This window comes from Neovison vison, chromosome 6, assembly GCF_020171115.1.
Source record: "Neovison vison isolate M4711 chromosome 6, ASM_NN_V1, whole genome shotgun sequence".
Lineage (NCBI taxonomy): Eukaryota > Metazoa > Chordata > Mammalia > Carnivora > Mustelidae > Neogale > Neogale vison.
Window position 1 is genome coordinate 178,526,250 of NC_058096.1, and position 16,983 is coordinate 178,543,232.

Genomic DNA, 16,983 nt, shown 5'->3' on the forward strand with positions numbered 1-16,983 from the left:
ACATAATATAATGCAACACTATTAAATCACCTTTTTTATTTACCTCTTAGTTGTCTAACAGAAATTGCAGTTATCTTTAAACTTTAAGTATAGGAATCATTTTTGTGAGTGAAACAAAACTGAAGTTATCTCTTAGAAAGGTAGACTAAGTAAAAAGGCTGTTTCTAAATAAAATTTAGATAAATTGAAGTGGAATCTTACCTATGTAAGACTAATAACATGCACCTTAAAAGTTTTCTGTAGAGTTTTAGGTTTAAGGGGGCATAATTTAAACTGTATAATCTTCAAATTGTTATAATGGACAGGAAATATATTTTACTGGTGGCTTATTACTTCAAATGATATCTAAATGAGGATAATGAAGACCATATTTGAAAACAAGCCCAGCAAATGAGATTCATTTTCTTGGAGAATTAAGCAACTTGAAGTAGTAAGCTTCGGCAACTTAGCATAAAATGCGTAGCTTTTATTTGCTTCAGGGCTTTGAAGTCTCAAAAATCTAACTAGCACCCATGTTAGCACTCAAGAGAAAATTCTAGGTTAAGCAGTATTACCATCAACATGTGGCTGGTAATTCAGTATCATTCCAAATGCACACAGGAGTAATAGAAATCAATCAGAATGGCTTACTGAGCAGGAATTCTGTGTAAGGTCCTGGGAGTCATGGGGCAGGAAACAGGGCATTCTTGGTGAAGGGAAAGGTTTATGCAAAGCAGTGTCCTGAGTCTACTGTCAGTATTTCTTTCCAAATCCAAGTTCAGATACATCATGTCAATAGCTTAAAATTGGTCCTGGTGGGTGCATTTATGCCCCGGAAATTGGTGAACATTACAAATGAGGGCTTCATGTTTTTGGAGAGCTGGCTGGTAAACATTTACCAGCATAGCACAGATGTAAAGTTACCAAAGCAGCAGAGCTTGAATAGGTACATGGAGCAGGAACTATTTCATTTTGAATGGAAGTTAAGATCTGCCAAGCTAGGAATGGAAATCAAGACAGAAAGGTTGGATGGCGGATGTCTGCCATGCCTGCCTTCAGCTTGGGTCATGATCCCAGGGTACTGGGATCGAGTCCCACATCAGGATCCTTGCTCAGCAGGGAACCAGCTTCTCCCTCTGTCTGCCGCTCCCCCTGCTTGTGTTCTCTCTTTTCTCCCTGAAAAATAAATAAAATCTTAAAACAAAACAAAAATAAATAAAAAGAAAAAGAAAGGTTGGATGGTACTTAGATATGGAGGGACTTCAAGGCTTCACTGAGGAGTTTTTGTTTATTTATTATCCTTGTTTAAGACCTAGCATAAAACAGATGCTACATTTAAAAAGGAGTGACTAAAGCAAGTTTTTAAAAGGGACCATTTATGAGGCATGGACAAGGTTAAGGAAGGCTCACAAAGGATGGCCCTGAGCTAGCTGCTGCAAGAAGCAAAAGCCAACAAGAAGCCAGGTGGCAAAGGACCCATTGATGAAGTCCATTTGAATCTGATGCCCTCTGATGCCCAAGTACAAAGAAGAGTGGAGAAGGGCAGGATGGGTCTGGAAAGGAATCCCATAGCAAGTGGGGACCACTAAATGTCTTGTAGTGGTAATTAAGGGCTCATTTGTATAATTTACAAAAATTTATCCATCAGCTATGTTTAAGACAGACTGGAAAGGGAACATGATGGATACAGGGAAACCCATTAAGCACTCCCAATAAGCTAAGTAAGAGGTAATGGAACTGGGATTGTGGTGACAAGAAAAGAGAAGGGCCATATTCAGGAAACAGTGGAGGCTTCCAAGTAGAGAGGTAACTGTCAGATATTACACTTGACTACATGTAGTAGTGGGGAGGGAAGAGTTAAAAATAATATCAAGGTATTCAGCCTGTTTGACTTTGAGGATAGTGATTGTCAAAACAAGTCAGGGGCATGCAAGAGCAAGAGTTTACTTTGAAAGTGGGCGAGTTTCCATTTCTGTGATTAGGGGGTTGGAAGAGAAAGGTTAGAGTATGCTTTCCTCCAGTCTTCTCCCTGCTGGGCCAGTTTATGGTGGCTTTGTTCCTCTGCAGAAGGCTATGGTATACTCTTACGTACCCATAGCTCATTCTGGATCCTAGAAACCACTGCATCCATTTGACCCTTTGGTGATGTGATTTTAGGGTGAAAATAACCAGCAGGCATTTGGAGTTTGGGAGTGAATTTACAGAAGTTGGATGTCCTTCTCATGAAGGGCTAGTATAGAAGACTTAAGATCTCAAGAGGCATAGAGAGAAAATGAAAGGGCTCAGGTGAACCAGAGACGTACTACCATAAAACACAGTACAAGGTGAAGGTTAACTCTGCACCTTACTGAAAAGTAAGTGATAATCTCCACCATTTCCTTTGCTAACTACTTGGTGATAGTGTCTGAATTTAGTTATATGTCAATACAAAGATGGAGCTAAAACAAACTGTTACAGGGACATGCATTAGCAACTCGGTGTTGAAATGATCTCTGCATTATGAACCCAGATAATTGAGATGAGGTAGAAAAGTAGATCTCTCCATAGAGGACAAATCAATAACAACTAGGTTTTATGGTCATTAGTGCCCCAATAAAATTACTTACCATCTAAATCTCTTGGAGGATCTTGAACATTCAACATCCATTACCTCTTTCATGTTAACACCAGCCAGATGTGGCTAAGTGCAATTTACATAACAGAGATCATGAACAAAAATAATATATCCTACATGAAGCATTTGCATGCCAAACAAGTGGGATTTTTAAAGAGATCCCCAAACTAGTATTTTAAAAAACTACATCTGTGGGCAACACAGGTGATATTCTATATCGTGTAGCCAGGACCTTAATCAGTGGTTCATCTACAATAAAGGAAAAATGTACTACAAGGGGGTTAGTAAGCAATAGAGAGCAAATAACAAAAGAAGGTAAACTAAATTAGTAGACATTATGTGTCACTTTCACATACATTATATCTTTAACTAAGGGTCACAGAGAAAATGAAGGAGAGCTTTTCTTCCTAGTGTGCCCTTTAGCTCTAGGAGCCTGGCATCTGCCAGTCCAAACATACCAGGCACTAGCATGATACTCACCCAGCCAAGGCCCCTGAAACCTTGCGTATGTGATTCGTTTCTCCAGACATTCAAGCCTTCTGTCATCTTCCCCCTTCCATGACTAGATTCAGCACATCTCCTCACTTCCATGCATAATGCACACTCACCTTTTGTGGAACTTCATACTAATTAGCAATTCTGTTTTCTCTGAACTCCAAGTATACTTCGGAGGAAGGGGCAAAGGAAGGTTTGAGATGAACAGATCTCCCTTTTTTTTCTATTCTAAGCCACACTGGTCTCTCTGTTCCTCAAACCCATCAAGCTCCTTCCAGCGTCCAGGGCTTGGGTTGCAAAGCTCTTCTGCACTCCCTGTGCTTAAGTAACTCACTCATTCTTGAGATTTTGACTGAAATGTCATTTCCGTAGGAAGGATTTCTCTTAGTATACTCCATGTAATATTCTCTTCTCTTCTGGCCTTATGTACTTTTCTTTCACTGGACTTAACATGACCGTACTTCAACATTTACTTGTGTGGTAATTGGATTAATGCTCTTACCCCCAACAGATGGTACCCCCCACATGGGAATGGACCACATTTCATCTGTTTTGCTCGCCACGTATCACCAGCTCACAGAAAAAGATCTACACAGAAAAATATCTCTTGCTATTTGCCAAATGGCTGCAGTGAACAACTGTCATGTTCTAATAAGCACTGTCTCAAGTGCTTTCGCACATATTCACACAGCAGCCCATTCATATTATTCCTCCATTCTATAGATGAGAGAGCTTGGGGGGATCAAATAAATTGAGGCTTTTAGCCAAGATCACACAGCTGGTATGTAATAGAGGTGAGATTCATACCCAGACCCATCTCGTCTGAGCTCTGTTTTCTTTCTTTTTTGTTGTGGAATTTCCATAGATGATCACTTAATTATTTTCTGTCTTGTTTCTATTCATTCTCTCTCCCCAGTGAGTCTCAAAACTCATTGGGGAGAGAAGTAACACCATGTACATTTTTTTTTCATGCCCACATCACCCTTCTAATAGCACTTGATATTCTACATGCATTTAATGAATACTTTTTGATTAATAACACTTCCTTGGCATTAATATCATAAAAGCATCCCCAAATGAGTTCAACTTTCTGTAATAACCTTTCTAAAACAGTAATACAGTACATCTCTGATATAATACAGGTTTATAATCAACTCATTTCTACCAAACTATATAGGAAATAATTTTGTAAAATTTTTTTTAGAAAAAGTAGTATGACAAAATGAAATAGATAGGATATGAAAATTCCTTCCTCTTTCATTCACTGACTATTTATTAAGTGCACTCTCTATGTGCCAAGTGTTCTTCTAAGGTGCCAGGGCCCAAGTCTAAGTAAGTCATAGTCTTCCCTCACAGAACCGCTGTTGGTGGTATTAAGGACATGAAAATAAATAATTCTAAATTAAAATGACACACTCTATACTTGAAATGAGAACAAGGACATGTGGGAAAATCAAAGACATTGTGACTAACTCAGCCTGAAGGAAACCAAAGTACCTCGTCCTATATATTTATTAACTCTAAATATTAGACCAATTCCTTATCTCAGGTGTTTTTCATCTTTAAAGTGGTGATAATACCTCCCAGAGTTGTGTACTTCTCTCAGCATACTTAGAAAATGCTATTTACTGCCCTACTCGAGTTGCCAGAGGTGACTAGCTTGGTGGTGGTACCAGCTGTCCCCAAGAGCTAAGAGTATAGGTATCTCCAGTTACCTATAAATGCAGTCACCTATCAATGGGGGAACTTTGACTAGGAAGATTAAACAAGACAATGCAAATGAAGTGCTTTGCAAATAACTATCATTTCCAGCTCCAAAAAAATTCATAGAATAATGAGGCAGTTAATGCTTTATCTCAATGTTCTCCTTCATGTGTACATGAAAATCTGCTAGCTATAACAGGGTAGAGGCTAAGACTCCTTAAGCTTACCCGATTTAGCTTGCCTGGTGACATTCTCGTTTTGTAATTGACCCTGCTGCCAAAAGGACTTTTGGTTACACCGCACTGGGTTCTAATCTGGTCCCAAATGGGAGCCTCGCAATTTGGTCCAGAAGCAAAATAATGATGTTATGAAAATGACGATACGAAAAACCAATAACAATCTTAGCAGCATGATTTACTGAGCCATTGTAGAACATTACCATTGTTCTAGGCGCTTACAGGCCCCAACAACTTTATTACATGACCCTGGATCCCTCAGAGTTGAAGCTTTTGGGTCTGCTAGTTTTGACAGTGTCTTGAATTCAGTTCCTGTTTGAGGAATGGTAGCTCTGAACCAAATCAGAGAAAATGTGATTATATGAATTATATATAACATATATATCATATATATCATAATCATATATATGATACATATATCATATATAATTCATTTAATCACATTTCCTCTGATTTGGTTCAGAGTTTTAGATATATATGATATATATATGCTATATGTGGCATTATATATGATATATACATTATATATATATGATATATATACACATATAATTACATATGTAATTATATGAATTACAACTTCGGGGCATTATAATACTTCCAGAGTGAGAAAAGAGAGTAGATACAGAACATAATGTAGAAACAAACAAAAATGGCTGTAATGTATTTATCTGTCTGCCTTTTAAAACACACCAGCTGACTTAAGATTTCTTGAATGAGTCAACAGAAATCTCTCTTGGGGGGACGCCTGGGTGGCTCAGTTGGTTAAGCAGCTGCCTTCGGCTCAGGTCATGATCTCAGCGTCCTGGGATCGAGTCCCACATCGGGCTCCTTGCTCGGCAGGGAGCCTGCTTCTCCCTCTGCCTCTGCCTGCCTCTCTGTCTGCCTGTGCTCGCTCTCTCTCCCTCTTTCTCTGACAAATAAATAAATAAAATCTTTAAAAAAAAAAAAAAAGAAATCTCTCTTGGGGTCCACCACAAAGGTGAAAACCATGTGAACTACTGACTTCACAAATATCTAGTCTGAATCTTGTTGTCTCTTAAAATCTCTCCACTCTCCTTTGGGTGAGCATCCTTGGAATCAAACACTGTACATTCAGAAAGGTCAGATTTCAAAATCTCCTAAATGCTCCTATTTACAAAGTACTTCCCTTGGTCCAGGAACTGTGCAAAGGACTGTAAATGCATGATCTCATTGAACGAGTCTAATGATTCTATAAGGCAAGTTCTACCATTAACTCTCTTTTACAGATGAGGATACTGAGGTTTAATGAAATCACTCTCAACCACACAGCAAAGATGTAGTTTTGGAACCAATTCCTCCCAACTCTGAATCCTATCTAGTTATTCACTTTCTGCCCTGCCCTGGGCTATGCATCGAGTAGCACCATGGTAATGACTCACATCGTTCCGATGTATGACTTGCATGTCAGAAAGATCCCTTACAGCAAAACAATCTTTAGAAGCAAACTCAAGTAATTTTTAATATTGCTAGCAGTTTTAAGCTCTTGTAAAAAATCACTCAATACTTTTCATTGTGAGTCAGCAAAGTAAATTCTGCAAATATCAAAGATACTAACTTTTCTCAAAATTAATCATTTTACTCCTGTCTTTTTTTCTGTGTAACAGAAAGATGCTTTTCAGTTTTTAGAAACCTTCTAAATTTAGACAATGATGATGTAACAATATGCAGTGTGATGGTAATGGTTAGAAGAATGCCATCTTTATGCATTTCTATTCACTAAAATTTTTTTCATTAAGTTTTTAAAAATCTTAAATAGGATTTAAAACTACGCTGTTAATGTGGCACCTGGGTGGCCTAGTTCACTGAGCATCTGACTCTTGATATGGGCTCAGATCATGATCTTGGGGGTAGTGGTATCGAGCCCCCGCATCGCGCTCTATACTCAGCCAGGAGTCCACTTGCAACTCTATCCCTCTCCCTCTGCCCCTCCCTCTGTGTGCACACTCACTCCCTCTAAAATAAATAGATCTTTAAAAAATATCCTGCTAATAATGCCAATATAAATTTAAAGAACAATTCAATGACGATTGGTTAAATAAAAATCCCAGGTAGATTTCAAAATTCAAATAATAAAATACATCATGTTTTATTCTATATAAACCTCACTTTAATAATGAATAACAGAATTTTTAGGGCCAGATGGGCTAGGAGAGCTAGTCTAGTCCAATTCTTTTGTTTTATAGCTGCAATTAAAGATGAAGAAACAAAGACCGGTATGTTAACAGCGCAAGTTCAGAGTCAGACAGACCCAAGTTCACATCCTTGCATTACAAGTCACCAGCTCGGAAACTGTAATCTACACTTCCAGAGCTAGTTTTTACAAGTGCCCTGCCTAGAAAGCAGGACTATTCTAAACTGGGAATTCAAATAAGACTCTTTCCTCTAAAACAGACGTATACTCATTCATTTCTTTGACAAATATTGAGTACACACTACTAGCTGTATAACCTTGGGCAGGTTACTTATTTTGTGCCTTAGTTTCCTGCACTGTAAAGTGGGTATCCATATTAGAGTTTTTGCAAGGATTAACTGAGTTGATGCATATAAGATGGATGGTATGGTTCCTGACACAGTAGAAAGGCACATAATTTTGGGTATCATTACCTTTCCCCTACTGCTACTATATTCAGTAATATAGTGGGGATATAATTCAGGAGCCCTATGTAATATTTTCCTCCCAATTACTAATTGCTTTAGTAATCTCTCACTCCATTGTCTCTTCTGAAGGTATACCCATTTGTAAGCTTCTTTACTAGGGTTCTACTTTGACAGTGCTATTCTTCATGCATGAAGAGAAAAAATCACCAGCATCTGCCTACATACTTCATGTTTTTCTCTGAGATGACTTTGAAGACACTCAGGTTTTTGTTTTTTGTTTTTTTTAACCTGGTCTCCCAGGTGAGAAATGATAACTTTGTGAGTATGTGAGGAGGTTGGCTGGGGTTCCAGAGATAGATTGTTCCCCAAGGACATAGCAGAACTAACTAGTCCTTTGGGGGTTTTAAACCTTACATGTAGTGCTCACTGCACAGAACCATAATGAGCTGGAAGAACAAGCAGAGAAATCCAGTTAATTGCCACCCCAGTGTCTTTGGTGCATCTATCATGGTTGGATGAGTTACTGTGGATTCCATCGGTGTTCGGGAAACTCTCAGGATGTATACCGAAGTCCTACGTAACTATCACTCATGAACTTGGAAATCAGAGAATTGTGAAGATGAAAAGAACCTTATTTGGTTCTCTGAGAACCGGAGCTTCTCGGTTTTGCTTCTCACAGGGAAACTTTACGCTATCCCAGAGAAGTGAGAAGTCAGATCTTTAAGACCTTGAGAGAAGGCTCTTTACAAAGCTCATTTTGATAAAAAAGTCTTATTACTGAAAACAAAAACATGAACTTGTCAGTATGGAATCTGCCTCCCGTTTGTATATATGTGTGTGCACGTATGTGTGTACATCATACAAAGTTAAAATATCCCTGCCAAACAGAACCAAAAAACCATGCCACTATTGCTTCTCTTTTATAAGCAGAAGACCCTCAAGTTCTTGCCAGTGTTCTGGGATAAATCATTTTCTTATCCTCGCCAACACTCTCCTATGAACCCTTCCCAGCTTGTTACAAGTATTTTTTTTTAACTTCTAAGGTCAGGTTAAGGTAAGATATTAAAGAAAGAGAGTCTGATTGGTCCTTTGGTGTCTGGGAAACCCAGCTTAAATTTCCCTGCATCATACATTTTAATTGATACATCCCAGATCCTCACTCTCCTTAGTAACCCAAATGCTAGAGTGCTGAGTCACTATCATATTACCTGTTCTGTCACCACAGTCCAGGAAGCAGGCTTGGCGCACACCGGGAGACTCAGGTCTCATCCCAGATCCAGTCTTATGCTAGATGTATGACCTTACATAAATTCAACTTACACTAGAAAAGGGAGAGTTGCAACCCTTCTTCTTTTACAGTGGAACCTTAGAAAGGTATTAAGTGACTTGCCCAAGGTCACACCGAACCTGTCCGAGGCTCTGGTCCCTTAGTTATTGAAAAAAGAGAGAAAGAATGATCCTTGGTATCTCAGAATGTTACACGTCAAATGAAATACATATTTAAGAACTCTGCAAAAAGTGAAGTTCTAAAACATGAGGCACTGTTCCCTTTCTTTGTCAATGAAGCCCATCTTCTCCTTATCCTTCATTCTCTTTCTAGCTTCCTCTACGGCTTGCTGGAGACACTGAATTTTAACCAGTTTAGAGGGGTCTACCCTCTCATATGCAACCATCTCACTCATTTGTGTTCAATAGGACTAGATTTAAATTTGTTTCCTGCCAACCACTTGTGCTCCTGGTGAAAGCCTGTTCTGTGAATTAACCCTAAGGTTTTTAAAAGCCTTTGCTGATGTCCAAAATCTGAATTAAGGCTCCTGCTTTTCTGTTCTTTTGTAGCTCACACTTTCAACACCACAGCACACTTTATTGCACTCATCACCCCTTTCTGTAACCCCTAACGGACTTTAAGTCAGTTGAGGGCAGAGCCAGTGTCTTTTAGAGCAGGGTGTCTCAAAACCTTGATACTATTAACATTGGACCAAGTAACTGTTGTGGGCGAACTGTCCTATGCATTTTAGGATGTTTATCAGCATCTCTGGTTTATAGCCACTGGATGCCGGTAGCATCCTCCACCTTCAGTTGTGATGACTACCAGCAATGTCTCCAAATATTGCCAAGTTTCTTCTGGGGGGTGGCACGGGGGGGACAAAATTACCCCCCCAGTTGAAAAATCCCTGTTCTTGATCCAGCAGACTGCCTTTTACACTACATAAATATTTGTAGAAGAATACATGACTGATGGAAACAAAATGCTTCTGATGGATTTAATGTACAAGCTGCAGAAAAATCAAGCTAATTTCTTTTGGTTTTAGTACCTCCTATAATGCCTGGCACACAGCTGGAGCTCAGTATATATTCATTGGGTGAACAAGTGTTCCAAGATCATAAACCGCTTCCTGTATCCCAGGTAAAATTATCTCCCTCAAGAAAACCGAGGTGAAGTGATAGGGAACTGTCACATTAGGGGGAGAAAATTTTTAAAGGAACAAAAAATTTTCTTAGCTGTGGGATTAGGAGCCAGAAAAAAATACCTTGCAGAAAAAAGCATCATGGCTATGTTCCCCCAGACCTTTGGCTCTCCATCTAATCATGGCATTTAGGGCAGAAATAAAATTCCTTGCAGTGGTATTGCTAGAAACATCTAGCATTCCTGCATCCTTTACAACAACTCAGGGACATGAAGCATCAGGAGGGTTGCAGGACATCTAGAAGGTCACACATTCAGTCATTAGTGTCAGAGCTGGGAAATGAGCCTATGCCTTCCTGACTCCCTGTACAGTACTTGATTACAGTGATTATTATGGATGCAAATTAAGACTTATTACTATTGTGAAATAACAATGCAGGTTAATGATATTCTTTATTGCCATGCTAACATTTTTTCTAGAGGGGAAAATTATAGGCATGAAACCAATTAAGCAACCTTTCTTTCTTTGCAAAGGTTTTTAGTGTTCCTAAATGAAGATTCTCTCTTTGTGCTTACTGCTTCATAGTGCAAACTGATTTTTTTGTCTCCTAAGTCTTACTGAGATGGATGCTAATACTGGTACTGTCTTTTTTTCCTGTATGAATTGAAAATGGCTATGCTAATACATTATCTCTACAAAGGGCAGTCATAAATAGGAAGAGCAAATATTTTGAAATGAATATTTAATGGGCATTCTCCTATAGAGGTGATGCATTGTTGGAAATGCCTCCCTTGGAAATCTTTGTGAGCCAAAGTCTTGCAATTGCCCTGTCCTGGATTCCAGTGAGGGACAGCTCTCTTGATTGAAAGCGTGGCTCCAGAAAACAATGGCAGATTAATTTACGTATCCCCCAAACTTTACAGTTGGCCTTCACTCTCAGTTCTACAAAATACAAAAAACCTTTTGCGCAGAAGGATGTCATGTCACATGTATATTGTTATTGTAACTATGGGAACCAAAAAATGCCACCAGTGTGTCTGTTTCATACACAAATGAGGGGACAGCTGTGGAGTCCACATGTCTGCCAGGGGTATAATAGATGTGAGGTAGGATGGCCTGGCTCAGAAATTACAACTCATTTATATTAATCAGAGCTTCAAATAGCATTCCAAACCCTTGGCCATAAGGAGCATAAATGGAAGGCAATAAGCCACTGTAAAAGCAGTTTCATTCCACAACTTTCAAATCTAAGTGTGGTTAAGTCGATGCAGCAGCGTCTCAAGTCCGAGTTGACAGAACTTGGTTGTGTAGCACTGAAAGCTGAAGCTTAGTTTCTTTGCATGTCAGGTATGATTTTCAGTCCAATAAGTATAATAGTTCCATCCAGGTTAAAGGTTTGTTCGTTATGTTACGGAAGCACAGCTGCCACAAACCCTTTAGCAGTTTTGCTGGGAGAGTTAGTCCTCTCAGCTCTATCCACACAACACTATCTCCTGTTACAAAAGAGAAAACTTCGGGCTGGCGGGGTTATGAAACATCTAAGATAAGCCAGCTAGCACTAGACAGTAGCTTCCTTATCAAAACCAAATAATGAGTAAAATTGCTAATAATATCCTACCTTTGCTAGACTTTTTAAAAATATCCAAAAAGTAAAAAATAAAATAATATGTGACCCACATGTTTCTCTTTAAAAAGTGTAACATAAAATAGCATATATTTTAATTATTGAATAATACGCATAACAGTTCTATAGGTGCCATTGGTCCAGAAATACATACTATATTTTTTCTTACATATTGTAAATGCAATGTCAACTATTTATTATGCATTTGTCTATGTTTTAAGACTTAGAGGTCATACCCTGTAATATATCTATAAAGTAGGCAGATGGTAATATGCTGAAATAAAAAATTTAAAAGAAAGCAAACGGTTAAGATTTCTAGAGCGAATGATTCCCTTGGATAGTAACTTTTGAATTGTATAGATAGGATTTAATTTTTGTCTCCATTCTATAGTTTAAGGCAAAAATAAGAGAGGATACATGTTTTCCTGACTTCATCTATATAATTATATTCTCACCCTGAATAAAATATTAATCAAAGCTCTATTCATGAGTCAAAGAAACTTCCATTGTTCCCAGAAGCCAAAATATGATTCTAAAATGGAATTTGCTTTATCTCCTGACTGGCTTAACCCCAAATAGATATTCAGCATAATAATTTTGAGAAATTAAATATAATATTTAAGTAACCTTACATTAGTGTTCAAGTGAATCATTCAAAGAACTATTATTTTGTAGCTGAAAATACATTTTAAGAAAGCATTATGAAAGTTTAGTAAAAAGTGACATGCAGATCCTATAATTTACTATATTTATTTATGGTACATGGCTTATTTATGGTGGCATCAAAAGCCCACCATTCTATGTATTTATAGTCATACCCAACTAACTTGGAAAGTAGCAACAGAACTCTACAGAGACAGATTTTCTTTACGTACCTACCAGTTTTTTTCCCATGAGTGTCACTGCTTTAGGATATGTGGTAATTGCTTCAGCAGTTCAGGTCAAGAAACTAGCCTTTAACAGGACCTAACTGGAGAGAGATCAATGGCTGAGTTTTCCCTTGCTCTTTTTGAATCCTAGATACTATGCAGAGCTACATGTATTATCGTTCACGGCCACAGTCTGCAGTTAGATCTGGTCTATGATTTTATTTAGCACAGTGATTTCTCAAAACAATAAGTACTTTATTACTTTTATTTACCAAGGAATGCGCTCTAATCTTCCGTTATGAGAATTGCAGAATAAAGATTTCACATAGGCAGGATAATAACCAGAGTTTTCACATATGTGAGGCTGTGGTCATTTTAAAGTTAGCTGGTTTGTTTCAACAATACCTAGATACAGGGCAGTAAAATGGTTTATAGCCTGGTTTAGAAACGTCAATTATTTTATAGTTAACCCTCAAGTCCGTAATGAGGACAGAATCTCAGGTTTCCATCATGTTAGTGTTTATTATAATGATTTGTTACTTTCTGACTTCTTGATAGCTTTAAGATACAAAATGTAATTTTGGCTATCACATTTTCTTACTTAAACTTGACTCAATTCATGTCTCTCCTCCTGGGAAAATACTGCCTTATGTGTAAAAGTCACTGAACCGCAAAAATAACTTAAAGGAAATAGCAGACTAACATCTGTTGTGCACCCCTCCCCTGCAAACACTAAGCCCACAAAACAATGTTGTCTTTTAAGGGGGGGAGCGTATTTTAATGTCCCTTTCAGTGTATATATAGAAGTCCACAAAACAATGTTGTCTTTTAAGGGGGGGGAGCGTATTTTAATGTCCCTTTCAGTGTATATATAGAAGACAGGGGCAAGCACTGTTTAGTGAATAGGTTCTTTTTCCCTTCAGCAGTATTTCAGACTGACAAAAGAAGAGGCTAAAGGGGCTGGCTTGTCAGTAGGTATAATCCCAGGGCTCACGTGCAGCCCACACCACAGGCCTTTTGTTTGGTGGTCACACTTCTCCAGGAGGTAAGCTGTGCAGTGGTCTATTAGCTAATGTTAGACAAAGCAAAATTTCCCTAGTTTGGGGTCCAGTGCATGACTGCCTCCCATTCATTGTTTGGTCCTCTGACCCGAAAACCTCTCAGGTGACTAGGAACATGATGGTTTCATTACCTTCAGTTCTGCAAGTTTGATGCCTTAACAACTAAAATCATTTTGATTGAACAGTAAATATTCTTCACATCAGTCCACTGCAGCTCTTTTTCCCATTTGTCTATCTCTGAGGATGGAGAGCAAATGTGAGCAGGGGGTAAAATTACAAAAAGAAAAAGAAAAACTCTTAAAGTTAAAAGGTCAATTCAGTAATCACCTCAAACCACCAGAAATGGATTAAAGTTACTGCCTGTTTCATATAAACATTTTCCTCACTATCCAGCTCAGAACATCCAGCTTGAATGTTGCACAAAAATACTCAGCCAGGTAAAGAGCAAGTAGTACTTTGAGCTTTCAACACAATAGCACTCAGAGAATTTGGCTCTTGAATAAAGGTGTCAGCAAGCCATGGAATTCCTAAACAGAAAAACTCACACTGCGCCTTTATTCCATTTTCTTAAGGTCTATTGTTAACTAAAGACTCCTTGTCTTTTCAAATTCCTTCAATGTGAATGGATGAGGCCAGACATCTGCCAGGATTCGCTCACATTTGCATGCAAATCAGAGACTTTGGGACACACTTGGCCAAGGAATCAACAACACCACTTTTACTCTAGACTTAAACTGATCAAAGTGCCTTCCTGAACTTTCAACATCTCTAGTACCAGCTCTTAAAAAAAGGAAGTAATGAGCACGTATTATATTATTTAGACCGTGGCAGCAAAGCATACTGCAAAACAGAACAACATGTTGTCTTTCAGAAAATTCTACAAGCAAAAGCCCAAATCAGCAATACCTGTTCCCTCACTTAACCCGGCTTTTCCTTTATTATGTAGGTCTGGAAATGAAAATGCTAACGGTGATATAAGATTTAGGGAAGGATCCATTTTCTTGGACTCTTGGTCTTTACCTGTGTAGCTCAAAAGCCGCTAAACTATTCACATCCTGCCATTCATTCGTTCATTCGTTCATTCATTCACTCATTCCCAGGCACTGTACTTGGCCCTGGGTCTACAGCGGTGAACCCAACAGACAAGAATCCCCTCTCCCAGCTCAGCTACCGCCGCCGAGTGTCCCACTCCGCGTAGGTACCTCGACTCCTTCAGAAGGGTCCCGGGACGGGTTTTCCACCAGTCCTGGGTGCGTGGCTCCGCTCCCGTGATGAGATCTTTGTACACCACCCCAGCCTGCCAAGGCAGGGAAGCTGCCGCGGGAGGCGGTCGCGATGGGTCCCGGGGAACGCCGAGTCAGGGGCTGCCCACACCCCTCTCCACACAGCACAAAGGACACTCGCTGGCAAACTTTCCTTGTTCCGACCCCGGCCGAGCGGGGAACTCAGCACCGGCTCGGTTCCCGGAGCAGACGGAGGCTTCCCTGACATTTCGGCATCCCTGGCAAGCCTCCTGAGGCTGCTACTCCTGGACTCAAAACGTGTAGGGTGAGGTCTTTTCCCCCATTTACACTGCCCGGCAACTGAGTTAATTCTTCTTAATGCTCTTTCATTACTCTTAACGCTTTGTGAATTGCATTCCTTGACCCTTTCTTTATCGCCGAGACCACCGCCAAGAAATCCCTCCTCTAACCTCTTTCCACTACCTGCCACCTTCCCTTCCCATCTCTTGGCTCTCTTTCCAACTCCCCAGGCCCCCTTTACGCGCTCCTCTCCGGCCCCGGCTGCCTCACGGGTTCACATCCCAGCAGCCAACCCCTCCTTCCTTTGGATCCCCGGGCATCACCCTCCCTCGCCTCGGTCCCTGAAATTCAGGGGCTTGTCTCCTGTCACTGCCTTTTGCCCATTTCTGTCTGGCCTTCATTCCTAACTATCGCTGTACCCCACCACTGTGGGGTTTTTTGGGAGGGTGGTGAGGGGGTAGGGAGAGGGTTACTAGATTCCGGTTTCCCCGACTTGGTCATTTCCCCCAGCTCCATGAGCCGCGCCCCCTCGTCCCCCGTAGGCCCGCGATCTTATCCCAACGTTCCCCAGACCGTCTCGGGCCCGCCACGCTGCCAAGTTTGCCTCGACTTCCCCTAGCTGCAACCCAGACCTCACGCCACCGCCCGGCTACGGGAGCGCACTTACCCCGAGGCCCGGCTGGCGGGGGTGTGGGGTGCGCACGGACCCGCGGCGGCAGCAGCCGGAGGAGGACGACGGGCTGAGCGGCGCCTCCCTCCCAGCCCGCAGCGCGCACTGGCTCCTTGGGGGGTTCCCAGCAGATCACCAAGACAGGAGGAGAGGCAACGACACGAGCAACAGCTGCTGCGCGGGCCTGGGCTCAATCCGACTCTCGGGGGTCGGGCAGAGGCAGTCAGGATTGGGACGGAGGGTTGGAGAAGTAGGGTGCAGAGGGCGAGGCAGAGAGCCGCCAGGTCCCGAGGAAGGCACCCGGGGCAAGTAGGGATGCCACCGCGCGGATTCCGTCGCCTGGGTTAACGCCACCAGCCCCTCTCTCCAACCGGAGGGCGCTGCGGGCGCTGGCGCACGGGCCTCGCCTAGCTCCCCGGCTCGCTGCCGGCGCCCTCCGTGCGCCCCGCTTTGTGCTCCCCGCAGCCGGCGTGCACCTGGTGTAAGCAAAAGCGGTCAGCTGATGGGCTGCGCGGCGATTGGCTGCTCGGCGGTCTCCTCCCCTCCCGCCCGACCCCTTTCCCGGCCTCCCCCTCCCGGCCTCCCGCCCCCGGCTCAGCCCCGTGCTGGGGCACCATCTGTAGCCGGCCCAACAAAGGCGCAGCACCACGGGTCTCGGGTGGCCTGGCCGCCCCGCGCCGCCGCGACCGCCGCAGGGAGCAGTGGGCTGCCGCTTTTTGTTTAGGGGACGACAGGCTGCGGCTGGGTTATAGAGGCAAAGCATACCGCCGTTTCCTAGTAAAAGACATACCAAAAAAAAAAAAAAAAAAAGGACCTACCCAGGTACAAAGGGGCCCAATCTCTGCATTACGTAGAACTTGGGCTCAGAGGCTAAAAATCACGCAAAAATCAACCCAAGAGAGAGCCAAGTTTCAGTATGAAGTCTGACCTTTGTCTTAAAATGCATGGCGATTACTTGGAAAGCAGCTCTGCTCACCACTATACCACCAACGCAGCACTCATGGCGATCACTTGGGTTGTGTGTTTGCATATCTAGGTGGCTGTGGAGCTGGCTCGTGCCCTTGTGGGAAGTAGTATTTGCGGACATTTAAATGAATGGTGAAGCCACTTCTGATTTAGGGAGGCTTCAGAAAAAACGATTGCGAAACTTTGTAATTACAGCTTTCCCGTTTGTTAGG

At 41.5% G+C, this 16,983-nt stretch overlaps 1 protein-coding gene across 1 annotated transcript in view; it reads right to left on the reverse strand.

Moving 5' to 3' along the window:
• Nucleotides 1-16,183, reverse strand: part of LRRN1 (leucine rich repeat neuronal 1) — a 37,196-nt gene extending 21,013 nt beyond the window's left edge. Inside the window, exon 1 of the mRNA XM_044253123.1 lies at nucleotides 15,803-16,183. The gene's annotated coding sequence lies outside the window, so the exon portion shown is untranslated. The remainder of the gene's footprint in view (nucleotides 1-15,802) is intronic.
• Between the last annotated feature and the right edge of the window lie 800 nt (nucleotides 16,184-16,983).